The sequence below is a fragment of the Myotis davidii genome, unplaced genomic scaffold (genome assembly GCF_000327345.1).
Source record: "Myotis davidii unplaced genomic scaffold, ASM32734v1 scaffold134, whole genome shotgun sequence".
NCBI classification, from domain to species: Eukaryota; Metazoa; Chordata; class Mammalia; order Chiroptera; family Vespertilionidae; genus Myotis; species Myotis davidii.
This window is the reverse complement of record NW_006288853.1, coordinates 5,200,984-5,205,252: the sequence shown is the minus strand read 5'-3', so window position 1 is coordinate 5,205,252 and position 4,269 is coordinate 5,200,984. Positions and strand designations below refer to the sequence as shown.

General features: G+C 46.6%; 1 protein-coding gene across 5 annotated transcripts in view; it reads left to right on the top strand.

Moving 5' to 3' along the window:
• Positions 1-53: 53 nt before the first annotated feature.
• The window catches only part of MICU1 (mitochondrial calcium uptake 1), a 169,835-nt gene continuing 165,619 nt past the window's right edge, over positions 54-4,269 (top strand). For 2 of the 5 annotated variants that reach the window (XM_015562142.1, XM_006760956.2), the window contains exon 1: positions 54-190. The gene's annotated coding sequence lies outside the window, so the exon portion shown is untranslated. Of the gene's footprint in view, positions 214-4,269 lie in introns of all 5 variants that reach the window. The other 3 variants (XM_006760958.2, XM_006760957.2, XM_015562141.1) reach the window with 2 other exon arrangements.

Sequence of the window (4,269 nt, the reverse complement as noted above, 5' to 3'; positions counted from 1 at the left end):
CGCCTCCCCACCGGTCTCCTCCATGCCCCGCCCACACGCATTTCGCCACTATCCCGACAGGCCCAGCGGCTAGAGGAGTCACCTGGAGGTGGGCGGTGGTGGAGGCTGGCCTCGGCTGCCTCTTCGTCTCTATGGTTTTCTGAGGTGGGAGGACTTGACGCAGAAGCAACTGGCGCTTCAGCGGGGACGGGTGAGTGCTGAACTCTGAAGGGGGTGAGGAGACAGACATTCTTTATGGCAGGCAAAATGGAAGGGGGTGCAAGACGGCTTTCGGGACCTGGTCTTCGGGGCCGGCCGTTTGTCGGCTCTGGGCTCAGGCGGCTTCTCAGATCGGGCGGGGGTCGCTGTCTCTCCCCGAGGCGCCCGTTCGTTCGGGGGGCTGGAGAGGAGTCCTTCGTCTCTCCTGCTGCGCGTCGGCCGCTTTTTTTTACTTCACCCGCCCCTTCTTCTGTCCCGGGAGAAGTTCTCCGGGTGCCGCCGGGTTCACTTGGGCGCCGGCGTCCGTCTCCCCGCGGGCGCCGGGAGACACAGGCAGACTCGATAGGTTCCTCGGGCATTTGTGGGTGTGGTTGGAAGAGGGTGGGGGAGTTTACAGTTAGATCTCCGATGGGGGGAAGGATCAGCCATTGAAGCGAAACAAGTGGAAAGTCAATGGGGACCCGAAGGGGCAAAACAAAGCGCAGGCTTCGGGGACGGTTCAGTGTTTATGTTTCCAGTGCCCTCCCGCTCTCGCCCTCTCCGCCCTGCCCGCACCCACCACGCGAGGCTGCGCGGGTGAGCCAGGTGGCGTGGACTCTGTGGGACGCTGGCAGAAGAGTTGAAAACGTTAAGTTGCTGTCTCTGTGATCTTAGTGTTTGTGGTTTCTTTACCTTCTCTTTCAGGTGCCTAAAATATATTGTAGGTATTTGAAATATTAGCAGAATAACCATTTGATAGCTAAGGGACTAGACTAGAGTAAGCTGTTTTATTCTCCCTGGAAAGACCCATTTTCTTTCCATTATGTTATAAATAGGGGTGTCTATCAGTGTTTTGGGGTGGGTTCTTGGGTTACCTTTGTCGATGTGAAAGCATCCCTCTGGGCCATGTGTGCAAGCGATCTTAGTGGAAGAAAGGAGTTTGCGGGTCAAGTGAAGCGGTTTTGAGTTGACAGAGTAAGAGACTCTAGATTTCATGGAAACCATATGGCAAGTTAGTGAAATGTCAGCATCTTAAAACATAGATGTTGGCCAGGATGACCAGCCTGCTGTCTTTCTGGTGTTGGACAAGGTAGTGAGCTTGTTTGTTACCACCTTATCTCAGGAACTTTGTGGAACCTTCTACCTCTTGTGTGAGGGACGGTGGCTCTGGCCTCCAGCTGCTGTCTGTTGTCACCCTTCTTAGATCCCTGATTTCCTCTTCCACTTAGGAACATCACTCTGGCTACCTAATTATGGCAAGAAAGTGTCATCAACACCTTCTAGGTGTCCTTAATTACTGAGGATTATAAAACACAGAGTAATTCTGGCAATAAGCATAGGTTCAGGAGTGGGTTGTATGCCTTGGGAGAAAGAGAAATAATTAGTTATTAATAAAAACTAATAAGCAAGAGGACAACAGTGTGTATTGCTGTCTTTATAATCTATAGAATATTTACTGTATTTAGTAAGTAGACTTTATACATTCTCAAGGGGTTCTGTTGACACCAACTTTCCTATAGTATTTAAGAATTAAACAATAGTATGTAATGTCTCCCATAATGCAATATTATGCAAAATAATTATAATGGAAAGATTTAATTGACCCTCCAGACCTTATATTATTTAACATTATGGGACTAAAGTAATTGATAGTTATTAAAACTAATGTGGCCACTTTTAATCTTTAGTTTTACCTCTCCTTATAAAATTATCTTTATTGTTGCAAGTATTATAGATGCCTCCCCCTGCCATTGACCCGCTCCACCCTGCACCCGTCCCCCAACCCCCAGGCCTTCACCACACTATTGTCTGTGTCCATGGGTTATGCATATATGCTATCAGTTCTTTGGTTAATCTCTACTCACTTCCACCTGCCTTCCCTCTGAGATTCATCAGTGTATTTCATGCTTCTATGTCTCTGGATGTATTTTGTTCATCAGTTTATTTTGTTCATTAGATTCCACATATGAGTGAGATCATGTGATACTTGTCTTTCTCTGACTGGCTTATTTCACTTAGCATAATATTCTCCAGGTCCCTCCACGCTGTGTCAAAGGGTAAGAGACCCTTCTTTTTTTACTGCTGCATAGTATTCCATGGTGTAAATGTACCACCGCTCTTTTCTTTCTTTTTTTAAAAATATATTTTATTGATTTCTTAAAGAGAGGAAGGGAGAGAGACAGAGAGTCAGAAACATCGATGAGAGAGAAACATCGATCAGCTGCCTCCTGCACACCCCCTACTGGGGATGTGCCCGCAACGAAGGCACATGCCCTTGACCGGAACTGAACCTGAGACCCCTTAGTCCACAGGCCGATGCTCCATCCACTGAGCTAAACCAGTCAGGGCGTACCACCGCTTTTTATCCACTCACCTACTGATGGGCACTTGGGCTGTTTCCAGATCTTAGCTATTGTAAATAAAACTGCTATGAACATAGGAGTGCATCTATTTTTTCTGATTGGTGTTTCAGGTTTCTGATTGGTGTTTGAGGCATATAATTCTTCAAAGTGGGCTCACTAGGTCAAATGGCAGTTCCATATTCAATTTTTAAAAAAATATATATTTTATTGATTTTTTTATAGAGAGGAAGGGGGAGGAATAGAGAGTTAGAAACATTGATGAGGGAGACCCATCGATCAGCTGCCCCCTGCACACCCCCTATTGGGGATGTGCCCACAACCAAGGTACATGCCCTTGACCGGAATCGAACCTGGGACCCCTGAGTCCCTAGGCCTACACTCTATCCACTGAGCCAAACTGGCCAGGGCCCATATTCAATTTTTTGAGGAAACTCCATAGTGTTTTCCATAGTGGCTGCACCAATCTTCATTCCTACTGGCAGTGTACTAGGGTTCCCTTTTTCCACATCCTCACCAACACTGTCATGTGCTGCTTTGTTGATGGTAGCCATTCTGACAGAAAGATTTGCATCTCTCAGATGATTAGTGATTTTGAGCATTTTTTCATATGTCTCTTGACCATCTGTATGTGTCCTTTGGAGAAATGTCTATTTAGGTCCTTTGCCTATTTTTAATTGGATTGCCTTCCTTTTGTTAAGTTGTATGAGTTCCTTATATATTTTGGATATTAACCCCTTATTTGATGGATGGTTTCTTTTGCTGTGCAGAAGCTTTTTATTTTGATGTAGTCCCATTTGTTTATTTTTTCCTTTGTTTCCCTTGCCCTAGGAGATATATTGGCAAACATATTGCTATGAGAGAGGTCTGAGATTTTGCTGCCTATGGTTTCTTCTAGTTTCTTTAGTTTTACCTTTTGAGCAATTTTTACAATGGCTATAGCCCTTGCTGAACATTAGCCATTTCTTCCCCATATAGAGTTGTTTAATATATTCCTTTTAAAAAGAGAAACAGTTTTTAAAAAGTTTACTCACCACTTTTTCTCCCCTCAGAATAAAAATAGTTTGTTTTGTGCCAAAGGGAAAAGTTAATTCTTTTAAAATAGATGTTCTACACACTTTGGTAAATTATGAGAAAATTGTTAATGCTTTTAAGGTATTAAATATTGATATCTGAGCATATATGAGAGGAAAACACATGGGCATGTTTCCCATGTTCCATACTTCCTATTATAAAAGTAACTAAGAGCCCAGCGTGCAATTTGAAATTGCGTGGCACTGCCCACCCTCAAGTCTCTGGTCCGGCCGTGCCTCTCTCCACGGGCCCGCAGCAGCCCTGTCCGCTGCCTGTCCAGCGCTGCCTCCCTCTCCGTCCCTTGAAGCCGCCAGAGCCGCTGCTGATCAGGCCCTCCCCCAGCGCAGGTGCCCAGTGGCCCCTGCCACCCCGCCCCTGCCACTGCGCACAACCTCCTCCTGTCCTGTTGACCCGTTACAGTGTCCTGGTTAATTAACATATTTCTCTTTTATATATATACACTAGAGGCCCAGTGCACAAAAATTTGTGCACTCGGGGGGGAGGAGGGGGTCCCTCAGCCCAGCCTGTGCCCTCTTGCAGTCTGGGACCCCTCAGGAGATAACGACCTGCTGGCTTAGGCCTGCTCCCAGGTGGCAGAGGGCAGGCCCAATCCCTAGGTGCAGCCCCTGGTCGGGCTCAGAGCAGGGCCGATTGGGGA